The sequence below is a fragment of the Canis lupus genome, chromosome 20 (assembly GCF_048164855.1).
Source record: "Canis lupus baileyi chromosome 20, mCanLup2.hap1, whole genome shotgun sequence".
In the NCBI taxonomy this organism is placed as follows: domain Eukaryota; kingdom Metazoa; phylum Chordata; class Mammalia; order Carnivora; family Canidae; genus Canis; species Canis lupus.
In genome coordinates this window covers 51,415,503-51,434,511 of record NC_132857.1, presented here as the reverse complement: position 1 = coordinate 51,434,511, position 19,009 = coordinate 51,415,503, and the positions used below count along the sequence as shown (strand labels likewise).

Genomic DNA, 19,009 nt, shown 5'->3' with positions numbered 1-19,009 from the left:
TGAGTACTGTGGCTATGGCAGTCAGTAAGAGAAATGTGGTATACAAAGAGCCAAGGCTTTGGAGTTGGGTAGATCTTGATTTGTCATTACTCCAACGGTCACTAGCTGTGCACCTTGGGCAAGATACTTAGCTTTTCTTCCTCCATTTTCTCATCGGTAAGGAAAGGATTATAACGCATACCTTGAAGCCTTATTATGGGGACGCCTGGGTGGCTCAGTGGTTGGGCGTCTGCTTTCGGCTCAAGGCGTGGTCCTGGAGTCCTGGGATCGAGTCCTACTTCGGGCTCCTTGCGTGGAGCCTGCTTCTCCCTCTGCCTGTGTCTCTGCCTCTCTCTCTCTGTGTCTCTCATGAATAAATAAATAAAATCTTAAAAAAAAAAAAGAAGCCTAATTGTGAATGGGGTTGGGTGAGTCTTTGTTATTGTGGGGATTAAGTGAGGATATATGTAAAGTACTTGGCCCTTAATAGTCATATGATAATTTTTGCAACAAATATTGCCTTCCCCCACTCTGCTTCACCCATCACAGAATGTTAGTGTCTGTCTTATCTTATATATGTTGAGATTTTTTTCTTTCACACTTTACACTTAGAGACCAGGAGGACAAGTGACTAGCTTGCTTATACTATTGGAAAAGCAGTAAGTTAACAAAACCAAGTTTATTAAAGGGATTCTTGAATCATGTGCCTAAATTTAGTTTTGTTGTCTTTTTTGAAAATCATATTGTTTTTACTGTGATAAAATATATGTAACAAAAAAATTTACCATTTTAACCATTTTTAAGTGTATAGTTAAGTGGCATTAAGTATACTCTTATTGTACATTCATATCTCTTATACAATCATAGGCTTATATTTTAAAGCCTAATTTTGGTTTTGTATTTGATATTTATTTCATGTGTTTTGTTTGCTTGACCCATGTTATCGGAAAGGACTCCTAGTAGCAGACCACAGACTCATTAAAACTGGTTTAAACACCAGGGGATTTACTAAGTTGTAATAGTTTGTGGAATCTTTGAGGGAATGGAACGAATAGACTTTGGGCTGAGCTTCTAGGAATAACTTCTGGAACCACTCTTTTCACATGGCTTGCCTAAGGGAGTGAGAGCTGTTCGATCTTAGAACCATGGAAGCCGGTGAATGGGGAGTCTTGGCTTTTGCGGCTGGCCCCTGAGAAGTCAGTGTCTCATCCATCATCACTGCTGGATGAGCTGATATACCTGTGCTTAATTGCTTGCGCTCTTCATTTTCATTTTCTTTATCCTTCTGGTCTCCTCAGAGTGTCCCTGCTTGGGAAACGTAGGGCATATGCACGTACCAAGTTGCAAGGGAGTCTAGCAAAAGGACCCTTTACCTTTCTGGCTACTAGTGTGTTATAAACATGTTAGAATGAGTTGCCTGAGTGTTCAAAATAAATCTGCTGTATCTGCCATGGCTCTTTGAAAAAGGAAAAGGCTAGGGGACATATTAATTTAGCACCTTTCTTTTTTTTTTTCTCAAAATACATTATAGTTTCAGGAGGGGGAAGTAAAAATGTCAATCCAGCAATGTTGATACAGGATAAGTTCTGTATTACAAAAAGTTATATTTTGTGGGGGAAACCCAATTTTTTAAAGCATTGTAAAACTCTAAGTGGACCCTGTGTTTATCTAGCTTATAATAATAAATTTGTTTCTCTTTTAAATTGTTATGTCACTCTGTCTTTTTTAACTTCCATGTTTTGGCATTAGAGTATATGGGTATAATAACATTCCTTTTAGCCTACTGTGTTTGCTCATTTTTGCCTATGGGGAAAAAAAATCCATTCTTGTGGAAATGGTATCTTTAAACCATGTAAAAATTTTATATTGGAAATGACTTGAACACATTCATGGTTGGGGGCAGATTTGGGGTGGTGGCAGAGAGGAGATAAAGTTGTCCATAAAATATAGTGTCCAATTTGGAGGTTATTCCCAGTTTAAACTGTTATCTAGACCAGCGCTATCCAGTAGAAAATAATGCAAGCATGTATGCAATTTAAAATTTTCTAGCAGACAATATAACAAAGAAAAAAGAATAGGTAAGAATAGGTAAAATTAATTTTGACAGTATGTTTTGCTTAACCCAAAATATATCCACAATATTTAAACGTGTGGCACTAGCTACACACCTCACGTATGCAGTAGTACATGGAGCTAGTTGGTATCGAATTGGACACCACAAATCTATACTGTCTGCTGACTTCATACTAGAATTTTTCTATCTGAGAAGTACTGAAGTATACTCCAAACACGTTTATAAAACATCCTCAGTGTGTGCTGTGTCTTGCTGTGTCTTGATAATCCTTTATTACTTACGCTGCTTTATAACAGTATGATTGTAAGTCAGTGCTGCTTCCCAAATTACCAGTGTTGACGTAGTGGCTTGCTGTATTTTATGAAAGATCTATAGTTTTGAACTATTGGAGTACAGGAATATGAAACGTGATACTGAGGTACACCATTACAGGCATGATTTTGATGTAAGCTATTAGGCCATTGCCAGTGTAGACCATCGCAGTTGACTCCTGTTACTTAACTAGCTCTTAGTATATGTGCTGCCAAAGTGAGCACAGACTTCACTGGTTCTTGATGGTATCTCAGGGACACTGTTTATCACTGTCATTGCCCTAAAGGAGTAATGTCTAAACTTTCAACTATTAAAATTTTTAAGGCACATGCAGTATAAGTATTATTATCTACGAAAAATGTTGCACATGGGTGACTATACTAATACATTATGTAAATTATGAAACAAAAATTTTAAAAGCAAATAAAGAGATTTGATAAAAATAAATATAAAGCTCTAATATTTTTTCATGAACCTTAGACCAGGGTCATGCTTCTGTTTAGAATGTCTGACCTCTAAGTAGACACTGGGGATCTAGTCCAAGACTAGAGAGAGTCCAAGTCTGGATCTGATGGTGTAGGTCAGATTTGAAGTCTAGGTAGACAGGCCAAGATCACTGGTGAGTAGGAAGGTTTAGGCAGACATGGCACACTGGCATTCAGGCAAGGCCTAAAGGAATGGGCCAGTCATTGAATTTTTAGCTTTCCATTATAGTGAGTTTTTCCAAAGAGATGGGTCAACATTGACCTAACATGAATGCTACGTGAAGCCTTCTTGCTTTCTGTGGAAGGCTGTTTGAGTTATCTGCGATCCCTCCCCACTCTAGAATTCTGTGATCTCAAATGCAGTAATTCCTCTTCCAACAAATAGGGTGCACTCCAGTAATTTATGTCCATGTCAAAAGTTCATCCCTGGAGGCACAACTGTCATGTTCTAGAATTGGTATGTGTTCTGGACTTCATCACATATTCACTTCCTAGAAAACTGATCCTTTTGAAGACTGCTTCAGGCCTTCTGAACTTGAACCCCTTTCCCTGTTCTGCCTGCTGGTGTTGATTGGGCCAACCAGATGGTGCTATGAAAGAACTGTTTTTTTTTTTTTTTTTAAGATTTTATTTATTTATTCATGAGAGACACACAGAGAGAGGCAGAGACACAGGCAGAATGAGAAGCAGGCTCCCTGCAAGGAACACGATGTGGATCCAGGGATCATGCCCTGAGCCAAAGATAGGTGCGCAACCGCTGATTCACCCAGGCATTCTTCACTGTAGTTTTGATTTGCATTTCCCTGAAGATGAGTGATGTTGAGCATCTTTTCCTGTGTCTGTTGGCCATCTGGATGTCCTCTTTGGAGAAATGTCTGTTCATGTCTTCCACTCATTTTTAATTGGATTATTTGTTTTTTGGGTGTTGAGTTGTAGAAGTTCTTTATATATTTTGGATACTAACCCTTTATCAGATAAGTCATTTGTAAATATCTTCTCCCATTCTGTAGGTTGCCTTTTAGTTTTGTTGACTGTTTCCTTCACTGTGCAGAGGCCTTTTATTTTGATGTGGTCTTAATAGTTTACTTTTCCTTTTATTTCCCCTTGCCCCAGGAGTCATACGTAGAAAAATGTTGCTATAGCCAATGTCAGAGACATTACTGCCTGTGCTCTTTTATAGGGTTTTTATGGTTTCAGGTCTCACATTTAAGTCTTTAATTTGAGTTTATTTTTGGGCACGGTGTAAGAAAATGGTCCAGTTTTATTCTTTTGCATGTGGCTGACCAGATTTCCCAACACCATTTGTTGGAGACACTTTGTTCCATTGGGTATTCTTCTTTCCTGCTTTGTTGAAGATTAAATGACTGTGTAGTTGTAGGTTTATCTCTGGACTTTCTGTTCTGTTCCATTGATCAATGTGCTTTTTTTTTTTTTTTTAATGCCAGTACCCTAACGTTTTGATTATTATAGTTTTGTAATATAACTTGAAGTCTGGAATTGTGATACCTTCAGCTATGCTTTTCTTTTTCAAAACTGCTTTGGCTCTTTGGGTGTCTTTGTGGTTACATATAAATTTTAGGATTGTTTGTTCTAGTTCTATGAAAAATGCTGTTGGATTGCATTAAATGTGTAGGTTGCTTTGAGTGGTATAGATATTTTAACAATATTTGTTTTTCCAACCTGTGAATATGGAATGTCTTTCCATTTTTTATGTTGTCTTCCATTTCTTTCATCAGTGTTTTGTAGAGTTTTCAGAGTTGCAGGTCTTTCACTTCTTTGGTTGGGTTTATTCCTAGGTATCTTACTATTTTTGGTCCATTTGTAAATGGGATTGTTTTCTTAATTTCTCTTTCTTCTGCTTCATTATTAGTGTATAGAAATGCCACAGATTTTTGCACGTTGATTTTGTATCTTGTGACTTTAGTGAATTCTTTTATTAGTATTTTTTTGGTGGAGTTGATAAGGTTTTCTGTATGGAGTATCATGTCATCTGCAAATAGTGACAATTTTACTTCTTCCTTATCAGTATGAATGCCTTTTATTTCTTTTTGTCTGATTGCTGTGGCTAGGATTTCCAGTACTATGTTGAATAACATGGTAAGAGTGATTTGTCTTATCTTTTTCCTGACCTTAGGAGGAAAGCTCTCAGTTTTTTCCCATGGAGTATGATGTTTTCTGTGGGCTTTTCAAACATGGCCTTTATTATATTGCACCATGTTCTCTCTATATGTATTTTGTTGAAGGCTTTTATTATGAGTGTATGTTGTACTTTGTCAAATGCTTTGTCTGCATTTATTGAAATGATCATATGGTTTTTATCTTTTGTCTTACTGATTTGATATGTCATGTTGGTCATGTTGATTGATTTGTGAATATAGAACTACCCTTACATCCCAGGAATAAATATCACTTGATTGTGGTAAATGATTTATTTAAATGTATTGTTGGATTTGGTTAGTTAGTATGTTGTTGAGGATTTTTACAGCTATGATCGTCAGAAATATTAGCCTGTGGTTTTCTTGTGGTGTCTTTATGCGATTTTGGTGTCAGGGTGATACTAGCCTCATAGAATTAATTTGGAGGTTTTCCTTCTATTCTTTGGAATCCTGAGAAGAATAGATACTAACGCTTATTTAAATGTTTAGTAGATTTTGCCTGTGAAGCTGTGTGATCCTGGACTTTAATTTTTTGGGAGTTTTTTTTGGTATTGATTCAGTTTCCTTGCTGGCTTATTAGTATGTTCAAATTTTCTATTTCTAACTGCTTCACTTTTGGTACGTTATATGTTTCTCAGAATTTATCATTTTTGTCTAGGTTAATTTGTTGGCATGTAGTTTTTCATAATAATCTCTTACAATTGTTTGTATTTCTGTGATGTTTGTTCTTTTGTGATTTTATCTTAGTCCTTTCTCTCTCTCTCTCCCTCTCTTCCTCTCTCTCTCTCTCTCTCTCTCTTCTTCTTCTTCTTTTTTTTTTTTTTTTGGATGCATCTGGCTAGAAGTTATGAATTTTGTTGATCTTTTTAAATAACCAGTTCTTGGTTTCATTGATCTGTTGTGTTTTTTTTTTTTTTCTTTTAGTTTCTCTATCATTTTATTTCTGCTCTAATCTTTATTATTTCCTTCCTTCTGCTGGTTTAGTTTTTTGTGTTGTTCTTTTTCTAGATCTTTTAGGTTTAAGGTTAGGTTGTTTATTTGAGATTTTTCTTGCTTCTTGAGGTAGGCCTTTATTGCTAAAAACTTCCCTCTTAGAACAGCTTTTGCTGCATCCCAAAGGTTTTGGAGCATTGTGTTTTCATTTTTGTTTCCATAGGCTTTTTTTTATTTCTTCTTTGATTTCATGGTAGATTCCATTATTTAGTAGCATGTTCTTTTTTTTTTTTTTTTTTTTTTTTAGTAGCATGTTCTTTAACTTACATGTATTTATAGTCTTTCCAGATTTTTTCTTGTGATTGTAGCATTGTGGTTAGAAAAGATGCATAGTATGACTTCAATCTTTTTGAGTTTGTTGAGGCTTGTTTTGTGGCCTAATATGTGATCCATTCTAGAGGATGTTCTGTGTGGACTTGAAAAGAATGTGTATTCTGCTCTTTTAGGATGGAATGTTCTGAATATATCTGTGAAATCCATTGGTGTAGTGTGTCATTCAAAACCACTATTCCCTTGTTGATTGTCTGTTTGGATGATCTGTCCATTGATGTAAGTGGGTATTAAAATCCCCTACTATTATTGTATTACTGTTGATTAGTTCCTTTATGTTTGTAATTAACTGTTTTATGTATTTGTGTGCTCCCATGTTTGGTGCATAAGTATTTACAATTGTTATATCTTCTTGTTGACCTGGCCTCCTTATTATTATATAGTGTCCTTCTTTGTCTCTTTTTATAGACTTTGTTTTAAAGTCTATTTTATCTGATATAAGTATTGCTACTCCAGCTTTCTTTTGATATCCACTTGTATGCTAAATGTTTCTCCATCCTTCTCCTCCCTTTTCAATCTGCAGGTGTCTTTAGGTCTGAAATGAGTCTCTTGTAGGCAGCATATACATGGTCTTGCTTTTTATTCACTGTCAGTCCGTTAGGTTTACAGTTTCTTGAATGCTATACTATTGTCAGATGTTAGAACCTTCTATATGTCTGTAGAGCTAGCATGGGTATTTTAAAGTTCAAAGAATTAAGTAGTAGAATTTTGGTTATAATGCAAGTTTCTGTGTTCTCTATATATGTATCTATAGACACACACACACATGCACACACATGCCTATGTCCATACATATAATGTAGATTTTTGTTTTCCTCAGTCTTAAAATTTGCATTTGTAACAGTTTTGGTGGTATGGTTTGCCTTGTGAAGAACCAAGAGAGCTGATACTATGTCAGTAAAACTGTCTCATAGGTATGATTCAGACAGTTTTATTGTCAACATATGGGGCATGAAGGAGCCACAGAGGGGAATTTGGAGTGTGAGGGTGCTGGTCTGTCTTTTTTGGCATGTAATTATATCAGCCTCATGCATGGTGTTATTTGTTGCTGCCTAGGGAATATAGGAAAGTATCTTCTAATGTGGTAAAAAAAAATCAGAATAAATTATAATTGTTGCATTTATAGGGAATTATTTGGATGAAGGATGTATTTTTTCTCCAACCTAAATTTTGTTTGGTATTTTAAATTTTATTCAATCAATCTTTTAAAACCCAATTTTTTAATAATTTGAGTTTTTTTGGATCAATGTTACATAATAGATGCCTAGCTGAGTTTCATAAGTGAGAAGAAATTTGTTTCTTTTTCCCTATTGTGACAGTGCATGGTTCTGTTTAATTAGTTTTACTAAATATTTATTAATTTTCTTTAGAGGTATTTGTAGCATTTAAATGATTACAGTATGCTGATTACTTTAGTAGATGCTACACAGAGGACAATATCAGACACAGCCTGTGGGCTTATGGAGCTTAATTCTATAAAAGCAATCACATGTAGATGATGTTTTAAATAGTCAATGATGGGAATGATAGACACACATGTCAGCAAAGTGGTTACCTCTGGGAAAGAGAGAGGGATATGAGATTAGGGAGGGGTACACAGAAGCTTCAATTTTAAGTCTTTTTTTTTTTTTAAATTCCCTTTCAGCTAATATTTATTGATTGCCAGAGATGATGATGATGATGATGATGATGATGATGATGATGATGATTTTTAAACCAGAGGTTCAGGTTGAGGCAAAGGCTGTGGAATGGCTTGTTTTATCTTTCTTTTCTTTGGTAATTCTTGGCTTGATCAGAGTATGGTTTCTTAAAGGTAGGAGGGTAAATTGGAAGAGGTTGAGGAAAAGCTTGGGGCTTGGGGATAGATTCTGGAAAAAGTGCAGCAGAAAAAAAGTATTGATATGTTTTTCAGACTTTATTCCAATTCTGTTCACTACTTTGAGCCATAGGCTAAATGTAAGCACTTATAATACATACAATTTTTATAGATGATTTCTTGGTCATTATGTTGGGAAGTTACTGGGAGACAAAATTTTGTTACTCTGTATTGACATTTGGCCCTAAGATCAGTCTCAGAGAGACCTAGTCCTCTGAAATGGATAACTCTTAAACTGACTAATTCCAAAATGACTAGTCTGGTTTCTTCTCTATGCTGGTAAAATAATATTGGAAGCCAAGCTGTTCAATATTTAGATTGCAGTGATTAACAAAGCAGCATGGATTATATGTTTATTTCTAGAGTGTGAGCAAATAGGGTCACACTTCAAGTGCTTTTTAAATGCTTGTGACTACTGTCATGCTTTATGACATGATGATTTTATCTAACAGCTATTTCTGTGGAGTTACTTTTTTGCAGAATAGAAGACCAAACTAAACTTTCCCTGAAAGTGTAAGGAAAATCATTATATTCACTCTCCCTTTGCAAATCAGGTTGAAAGGTTTGACTGTCCTATGGGAAAAAAGAAGTACAGTTGGGTAGTTTTGTTCTGCCTGGAAACAGTTTTAATAACAATCAGCATTGTATTTTTCTTGAGGATGGTTTCAGGCATATAAGAAGAAAAAATATTTGGTACTTGCAGTTTTTATTTGGAGAAAGTGAATCCTGCTAAATGAAGTATGAATAAATTATAATAATCTTAAATTTATCATTTACTTAAGCCTTTCTTTCTTACTGAATTTTTAAAAGAGCAACTAAGAAATATACTTTATCTGATTTGAATTTAACTGCTATTATTTTTTTCTTGGATAAACTACCTTATGAACAATGCAGAAGTCCTGACTGATTAATAGTCACCATTTAAGTATATTGACGTTTACAAATAAGTCTGTTCGTTATAGTTCAGAGAATAATTGAAATAATGAAGTGGTATTACAATATTAAAATTTCGTTAAGCATAGAGTATGGATTAATTAAAATAATCCATCTGTACTATGAAATAATGATTAATGGATTGTTGCCTTATATTTGTGAAGCTCTATGTGTATTTGTGTATAGTTATAATTCTTTGTAAATGTAATTATTTATATTTCTTACATATGCTGTTTCATTTTATCATCACAACAGTTTTGGAAGTGGGTGGGGTAGGTGAGATTTTTCTCTGCTAAATGAGGAAAACTGAGTAGTGTAGTCATCAGATGGTTTTTTTCGTGGATGGGACTACAGTAAAACCTGGGTCCCTAACTTCTGATTTAGTGCTCTTTCCTTTTGGACCTTAGTCAGAATCAAAGAAATTTGGGTTTTTCTAATATATTGTTTCTTTTTTGGTCATTTCGTTTTGGTGTATTTCATTAGAATCCATTACTTAGAAAGCAACCAATCTATAAATTCTGTAAAATCAGTTTGTTGTAATTACTACTTTTGAGTACAGATGAAGGGGTGAAAAAGATAAAACTTGACCCAAATGGCATTTTAAAATTATATCTGTACAATATTTTATTATGCAAAAACAGTTAAGGATTAACTTGATATCATCCAAACTTTTGAAATTAAGGCAAAGTGTTGGTAGTAGATATAAAGCAGACCTGTCTCCCCCACTACCTTTTTTTTTTTTTTAATTAAAAATGTTCTTTTCTTGAAATATAATTGACATGTATTAGTGTTAGGTATGCAACATAATGATTTGATATATGTGTATATTATGAAATTATCACCTCACTAAGTCTAATTAATATCCATCACCATACGTAATTACACTTTTTTTTCTCGTGAGGAGAACTTTTAAGATTTACTCACGTAGCAACTTTCAAATATACGCTATAGTATTATTAACTTTAGTCATCATACTGTACATTACATCCAATGGTTTATTTATTTTATAACTGTAAGTTTGTACCATTTGATCACTTTCACCTATTTTTTCTACACTCTGCATCCTACTGCTGTCCTGCCCCTAGTAACTACAATTTTGTTCTCTGTACCTATGAGTTTGTTTTTTGGTTTTGTTTTCTTTTCAGATTCCACATAAAGTGGGATCATAAGGTTTTGTCTTTATCTGTGTGAGTTATTTCACTTAGAATAATACCCTCAAGGTTCATTTGAGTTGTTATAAACAACAGGATTTCCTTTTTTTTTTTAAATGGCTGACTAGCATTCTATTATGTGTATGTGTGTATATACATATTCTTTCTTTCTTTTTTTTAAGATTTATTTATTTATTCATGAGAGACACACAGAGAGAGAGAGACAGAGACAGAGACACAGGCAGAGGGAGAAGCAGGTTCCCTGCAGGGAGCCGAATGCAGGACTCGATCCCAGATCCTGGGATCACTCCCTGAGCTGAAGGCAGATGCTCAACTGCTGAGCCCCCCAGGTGTCCCATGTATATACATTTTCTTTATTCATTCTTCCATCCCTGGACCCTGAGGTAGTTTCCATGTCTTGTTTGTTTTAAATAATACTGTGATGAACATGGGGATGCATATATCTTTTTGGGTTAGTGTTTTCATTTCCTTTGGACACATATTGAGGAATGGAATTGCTAGATCATATGGTATTTGTATTTTTAATTTTTTAAGGAAACTCCATACTGGTGTTCATAGTGGCTCACCAATTTGCATTGCCACCAATGATACGTGGGGGTTCCCTTTTCTCTACATATTTGCCAATACTTGTTATTTCTTGTCTTTTTTATAATATCTATTCTAACAGGTGTGAGGTGATCTTTCACTGTGATTTTGATTTGCATTTCCCTGATGATCAGTGATGTTGTGTATCTTTTCATGTGTCTGTTGGCCATCTGTAATGTCTTCTTTGGAAAAGTGTCTGTTCAAATCCTTTGCCCATTTTTAATTGGGCTATTGAGTTTTATGGGTTCTTTTTGTATTTTTGATATTTACTTCTTATTAGATATGTGATTTACAAATATTACTGTATGTTATCTTTTTGTTACATTAATGTTTTCCTTTGCTGTGCAAAATCTTTTTTAGTTTGATGTACTTCATCCTGTTTATTTTTGCCTTTGTTGCCTTTGCTTTTGGGGTTAAATGCAAAACAAATCCTCAGCAAAACTGATGTCAGGAATTTTTATGTGCAAGTATTTAACTTATTTTGAATTAATTTTTCTGTATGATATAAATAGGAGTCCAGTTTTATTCTTTGCATGTGGCTGTCCAGTTTTCCTAACACCATTTATTGAAGAGATTATTTGTTCTCCATTATATATTCTGGCTCCTTTGTCATAAATTAATTCACCACATATGCATGGATTTATTTCTGGGCTCTCTCTTCTGTTCTTTTGATTTTATGAATCTGTTTTTATGCCAATACCACACTGCTTTAATCACTATAGCTTTTTAATATAGTTTCAAGTTAGGGAGTGTGGTATTGTCAGCTTTTTTCTTCTTTCTCAAGATTGCTTTGGGTATTCATAGTATTCCGTGGTGCCATACAAATTTTAGGATTATTTGTTCTATTCTTTCCTTTCTTATTGAAGACCTTCCTCAAACTAGATGCAGGGAGCCTCACGATTCCTGAGAGAGTTTTACTCATCTTCTCCCATTATGTTTTTTAAAATGATTATTATTTTTAACTAATTTTTTAAATGTATTATATTTTTATATAAATTATATAACTAAATTTTAGTAACTGTAAATACATGTTTAAATCAAATATCAGTTAGTGTATATTATGAACAGAACCACAGAAAGACATATGTATGACTTACCTAGATATATGAAAGCATTAAAAAAAGGAAATTTGGGGCATTAGAAAGGGTTGTTCACTTTTAAGTAGAACATGGTGATGTTATTAATTATTCTTTTTAGTAATATGTAGTTTGTTCACACAAAGGATACTATGACTTGCCTATAATAATTAATATAATTTACTTGAAATGCCTTATTTAAGGTATGTGAATTAATTTTATTCTGAAGTTTAGATCATTATTAGGGTTGAGTCACTTTTTTTTTTTTTTTTTTTTTTTTATCCTTCAGTTGCAGCAAAATCTAACTTCCATGTGTTTTGCTACTTATATATGTCTTTTGGGAGATTTTGAAAAACCAAAGTCCTCTTTCTCCTGTGGAAGTGTTAAAAATCCTAAGAAGCTTTCTTGAGATAAAGTTTGTCCCCTTTCAATTATTAAATGTGCTTTTCTCTTATCTGTGAATTTCACCTTCAGTTTACTGGCAACTGCTTTTTCGTGTCAGGATCATAGAATTATGATTAACTCCTTGCAATCTGGCTTTGGTCCCACCTCTGTACTGGAACTGCACTCTTGAAGGTCGCTGGTGACCACATTCTAGCCAATTGCAGAGTTTTTTTCCCCTCAATCTCCTTGACATGCTAATACCACATGACCTTGGCTTTTCAGTTACATGAACACTCTACTTCAGATTTTTACTCTGAGCTTTCTGCGGCCCATGCTTCTTCCTGTAATACCTGTCTTCTCTTTGTGGAGTGGGTTTTATCCTTGCCCTTTGCTGGGTATTTTCTTACTGAGTTTTGAATCTTACAACTTTAGTTCTTCTTGCTTTGCATTTGTGTCGTAGCTAAATCATCATTTCTCATAACTCTCTCTTTGATGGATATTACTGGCAATTCTCAGAGCTCTATTGCGAAATCACCCAAGGTGATTAGGTGATTGCCTATCACCCAAACTCTAGTTCTGTATTTCCATCTGCTTTTAGGTTGATGCCCTTTTGCTTCAGAATAGACCTTTCTCAAATTATCTTCTTCAAACTCTTTTCTGCTTTGAATTTCTGGGTTCATTTTAAAAAACATTCTCCTAATACCTTGACATTTTCTCATTTGGTGTTCCTTATCTCCTAATGTTTCTGATGTCCTTTAGTTTTTCTTGAAAATATTTCTTAAATTTGTCCCATTCTCTTCTCTCATTTCCCCCAAAGTACTATATAGTGTGTGAAACACTTTCAAATGCATTATTTTCTCTTTAAAATAACCAACATAATAAATTTGTGAAATACGAAGAGCAGAGAATACTATCCCAATTTGCAGATCAGGAAATGTATACTGAGGAAGTGACTTGTCTGAGGTATCAATGCTGATTAAGCAAAGAGCTATTTCTAAAGCCAAAGGGATAGGATTTTAAGTCTATACCTGCCCCCAAATCAAGTGACTTGTAATTTCCTATGATCCAGTCCTCTCCTTTGAATCACTTGACTTACAGTGCTAGATTAATGTTTATAAACATTAATAATAAACAGTCATAGTGGCAGCTATTAGAGGTTGGTATAGTGTCTCAGTCATTGTGTAGGGTAATATTTAATCCTTAGAACTAGTGTGCAGGGTAGATATTGTGTTCCCCATTTTAGATATAAGTAAATTGAGGCTTATAGGAGTTAAGTAACTTGCTAATCATTATTGTGTGATGGGGTAGGGGTTGGGGTAGAGATTCCACCTCAGGCTCCCAAGCTCCAGTTCTTCTTTGTTATTATTATAATCATGTTCTGCTGTTTATCAAATTCTTTTTTTTTTTAAGATTTTATTTATTTATTCATGAGAGACACAGAGAGAGAGAGAGAGGCAGAGACACAGGCAGAGGGGGAAGCAGGCTCCATGCGGGGAACCTGACGTGGGACTCAATCCCTGGTCTCCAGAGTCACTCCCGGGGCTGAAGGCGGCACTAAACTGTGAGCCACCCAGGCTGCCCTGTTTATCAAATTCTTTTTTTTTTTTTTTTTTTAATTTTTACTCGTTTTTTATGATAGTCACAGAGAGAGAGAGAGGCAGAGACACAGGAGGAGGGAGAAGCAGGCTCCATGCACCGGGAGCCCGACGTGGGATTCGATCCCGGGTCTCCAGGATCACGCCCTGGGCCAAAGGCAGGCGCCAAACCGCTGCGCCACCCAGGGATCCCTGTTTATCAAATTCTTGATGTTACTTTTCTTTCTAAGACCTTACTGTAGTTTCCTTTTACCTACTTAATCCCATTTATACCCCATTTATAGACCTTTGAGGACCCTCAATAATTTGTCATAAGTTTCTTTTCCATTATTTTCTTCAATAACCCTACCTTCTGCTTTTTAACCTTGTTTTCTACTCACACAGACTTTATCTAGTCTCACTTTCTCATTTTCTTAACTCATGCTATTTCCTCCATGCGTAGAATTATTCCACTTGAACCTCTTTATATGCCTATAGCCAGATCTTTACCTTCTCTCATTCCCACATTTACTGAGCATTTAAGCATACGTGGTGCTATGATAGGAGTTGTTAATGTAAATGAATGCATGGGCACTTTTGGGGGAGGTGAACACATAAAGGGAGGAGTCAGACTGGATTTTCCACTCTGATGTGAGTGCACTGACCTAGGCCAGTGTACCCGGGTTGCCATGGCAGTACTAAGGAGGAAGTGATTAATTTTACCTGAGTGGTTGGGGAAGATGTGACAAAGAACTGACATTTGAGCTATAGCCTTAAAGGAGGGGGAAGAGGAGTTCTCCAGGTGGAGAAGGTGTGGGGTGAGGGCATTCTGGAAGGAAGAAATATTGTATGAATAGAGGAAAGAAATAACAAATATATATGCCATATATTGTAGTATGAATATTAAAGGCATTTGTTGCAGGGCTATGCAAAGTGCTGTGTTGCCAACAATTCTCAAGTGATTGGCCTTCTCTTTGTGGAGTCATTGCAAACACCAGTCAGGGTCTGGTGTTTGAACTTATACTTTCAGACACTTGACATGTGACATGGGTCACATTAATCCTCTTTTTAGAAACTGATAACAAGGATCTCTCCCTCTATGTATATATATTTGCATGTTTGTCAATTTATTAATTTCTGGGGAGAAATACAAGTGTCAAACAGATTGGATTGCTTGATTTGGCAAATCAGTCTACTGTCTCCCTGTAGGCAGCCTTCTTGGGAAGCCAAGTTGTTATTATGGAGGTCAATTGATGATTGAGAAATACAGCTGTCAAGTCGACCGTGCATTTCTGACCAGTGCACACTCTTCTGGCAAGATACATGGGAACCATGTGGCCAGAGACCACCTGTTGAGCATGGAAAGAGAACCCACAGGGATATTTGTTTGAAGAAGAACCTCTCAGCTGAGTTAGCTTGAGGCTGTCTTACCCAACGTAGGAAGAGCTTTGCCAAGGAAACCATATTATTCTAGTCAATGTAGCCAAGACTTCCTCTCCTGTGGCTTAGATTGATCTTGTGAACATTTGCCTGGGTGACTTCTCTGATTCCTGTGCTGACCAGTCCTCCCCTTTGCTTCACCTTCTGATTGATGTATTCTCCCTTTAGATATGTTGAGACATTCTGTCAAGTTATGAAGAAATCTTAAGAGCTGGAGAAGCAGAGGGATTCTTATCTCTCTGTTTTGACCCATTTTGCATATAAGTCATATTCCCTTATGTTCAGTCACTTGGGACCAAAATCCGGGAGTGGGAAAGAGCCTCCTGAAGTCAAGAGTATCAGATCTTTTGGTGGTGGGATGTTGGAGAGGAGCCTAGAAAGGAAAGTTAGGACCAGATTATTAAAGGTCTGGGATGCCATACTAAAGAACTTGAATTTCAAAGGACTCTCAATTCATTTATCTTCTCCTCTGAAAATTCTTTTTTCTCCTAATAATATCTTCATTTCAGCTTTTAAATTTTTGTTACTATATGTATCAAACTGTTAATATCTTACTGTACAGCATATGATGATGGCTTTCCTTAAGAGATCTTATTCAGCCCCTTTATGTTTTGGAAGATAAACACTAGGTGATATTATCTACATTTTAAACATGAGGTGCCTCAGAACTTAAAGTTCTATTTCTGACAGACTCTTATCTTGCTTCATAGTTCAGGCTGTTTCCTCAACTTCCTCTTTTATCCTCCAGCCTATTTAGACAAGGTATTACTTTTTATATTATTATATAATGTTTCTTTTTTATATTATTATGTAATGTTTTTATCATGGTGCTTATCCACACAAATAGCTGTCTTTTTAATTATCCTGTGTCTGTCTCTTTTCTATCTAGGCAGCTTGTCAGTTCCATTTATTTATTTATTTATCGAGCCATCTGTTTTTTTCCAGCTTCAAATATACCCCATTTTTAAAAAGTTTTTATTTAGGGGCACCTGGGTAGCTCAGTCAGTTAAGCATCCGCCTTCAGCTCAGGTCATTGTCCCAGGGTCCTGGGACCCTGCCCTGCATCAGGCTCCTTGCTCACTGGTGAGCCTGCTTCTCCCTCTCCCTGCTGCTCCCCATGCTTGTGCTCTCTCTGTCAAATAAATAAATAAATAAATAAATGAATAATAAATAAATAAATAAATAAATATTCTTAAAAGAAAAAAAAAGTTTTTATTTAAATTCCAGTTATGTTGGCAAATTGAATTTAAATGAAACATTAAAAAAAAAATCTGGTTAGTTAACCTGCAGCGTACTATTCATTCCAGGTGGACAGTGTAGTGATTCAACACTTCCATACGTCACCCGGTGCTCATCACGGCAAGGGCGCCCCTTCATCCTCATCACCTGTTTTACTCATCCTCCCACCCACCTCCCCTCTGGGAACCATCAGTTAGTTCTTATAGTTGGTAGACTTGGTACTTCTTCCTTTTGCATGTTCCAGTACCTAGCCCAGTTGAATTTCAGGCAGTACTTAGACAATAGAATACCATTGTAGAGCCAGAAGGTGTCTTAGTCTAGATCAGTACTTTCATTTTCTACGTTAAGAAACGGGTCCAGAGCAGCTGTAATTAGCCAAAGCACATGACTAGTAGAAGCATGACCAGAACCCAGATATAGCCTCATCAGGTCTAGCCTCCGCTGTGCTATACTATACTTGTTCCCTATTTGCTGAGAGATGCATTCCACAAGGTTGAAAGGGACTCTGAAAGATCATCTAGGTCAATGTACAGTCTCCAAAGCCATTACATTAGAACCTAAAGTGGCAGCTTTCCTGGTTAACTCTAGGAAGAGCATAGTTTGGCTGTTTTAGATGTTACTGTGTTAGGGACATAGGAGAAGGGGTTCACATCCTGAACTCTTTCTGGGCATCTGCCAAGCAGTGTACTGATGCTTTCCCTCAGTCTCTCGATGTTTATTATGACAGTTCTGTGAACTGGTTTTAGTTACACACATTTTGCTGGTGAGCAGCCTGGGACTCACAGACAGAGGATGTGGGTTGTGAGCCTGGGTCTGCAGGACTACAAGACCATACTCTTTTCGGTGATGTTTCACTGTGACGGCTGTTGGCCAGAGCCCCAAGCAGCAGCTTTGGCTGGGTACCACACCTGGCTTCCTCAGGAGGAGCCGTCCAGCAGCCATGCCCTCTTGTCCTTGGCAGTAGTGCTGAATGTTAGTGCCTGAACTAGGAGACACGGCCTGACTCATGGTAATGTCATATTTTTAAACCATGGTTTGTGGTTCATATTTATGACCTTTTATCTATGTACCTTGTGTCATTTTTCCAATTTCCGTTCTGTGGGAGAAGGGCACCGTGTTGTAAGCCCACGTGTCTCATTCTTGCTGCTACCTACCACTTCTCTTTCCATCGTGTTACTGCTCCTCCTTTCTTGCCTTTCTCTCTCCACTCTGCTCTTTATGTGGACAGAAAATTAGATGTGCTTGTATCAAAGTTCCTTGAACTGATCAGCTTCATTCTCCCCCTGCCCAAATTCTTCTATGTTGGTATGAGAAACAATGGGACAAAAAATAAAATGAAAGTGATGCATAACCACATTAGTTGCCTTCCATAAAACACTTTTGCAAAATGGCGAGATATATGCAATTCATAACTTACGTAAACTTCATCATTCATATTTATAAAATCTGTGTTTTGGTGCTACATGCACTTACTTCAAGTTTCAAAGAATGATTTTAAAATGCTTTTGAATCATCTCCCTAAGAGCTTTCAACACTGTATAAATAGTACACTTTTTAGCATTTCCTTTTGCATACCTGCAGTTTGCATCATCTTTGAGATGTTTACCACTTTTTTTGCAAGGCATATGTGGAGACTCAGCCAAGAAATGTCATATATGTGGGTTTCAAAGAGCACCTGGGGGAAGTTATTTTTAACCTTTTCAAAGAGGTGTTCTCTGGGCTTTCCCCCATTTAAGAACAAAAACAGATGTAAACCAAGGGTGCGAATCAATGTACATATTTTTGAATATAATCTTCTTTTACGTTTTGCCAATGATTGTTTTTTATTAAAACATTTACCTACCTTCCCTCAAAATGTAGAATGTTTCTGGAAAATAGTTTACTATAATCGGGTGATTTCTATCACTTTGCTTGTTTAGTTAAATTCCTATGGATTGTTTCTTAAAAAGAACAACACAGTTGCAAGATGAGGAATTAGAGCTGTGGCATTTGATTAAATGTGTTCATAGGGAAAAATATGCTAAGAGGGCATTAGAATGTCCCCTTTATGCCAAAAAGTCCATTAGACTGGTAGCCCATACAGAGGGAGGTAACTCAAGGGAATATCCTGAAGTAGAAGGCATTGGATGACAAGAAAACAGTAATAAAGAATAGTTTTCCCTAGCATGAGAAGTATAATCCCTTTTCTAAGTAGAAGTGCTTAAACCCTCTGCCACTATATTGAGATGCCATTTTTATTTATTTAGATTTTGCTTTTTGTTTAATTAAAGGTTGTAATAAGATGACCCCATTTTTTACAAAAAGTCACAACTGCTATATTGCAAAAAAAAAATTTGTATAGTATCCACTAAGAATAAATTAAAATTTTGTTAGGGGTATTTGGGTTGTGTTTTATTCTTTC

General features: G+C 36.0%; 1 protein-coding gene across 15 annotated transcripts in view; it reads left to right on the top strand.

Moving 5' to 3' along the window:
• The window catches only part of GTDC1 (glycosyltransferase like domain containing 1), a 427,409-nt gene that overhangs the window by 54,183 nt on the left and 354,217 nt on the right, over nucleotides 1-19,009 (top strand). The window lies entirely within an intron of this gene.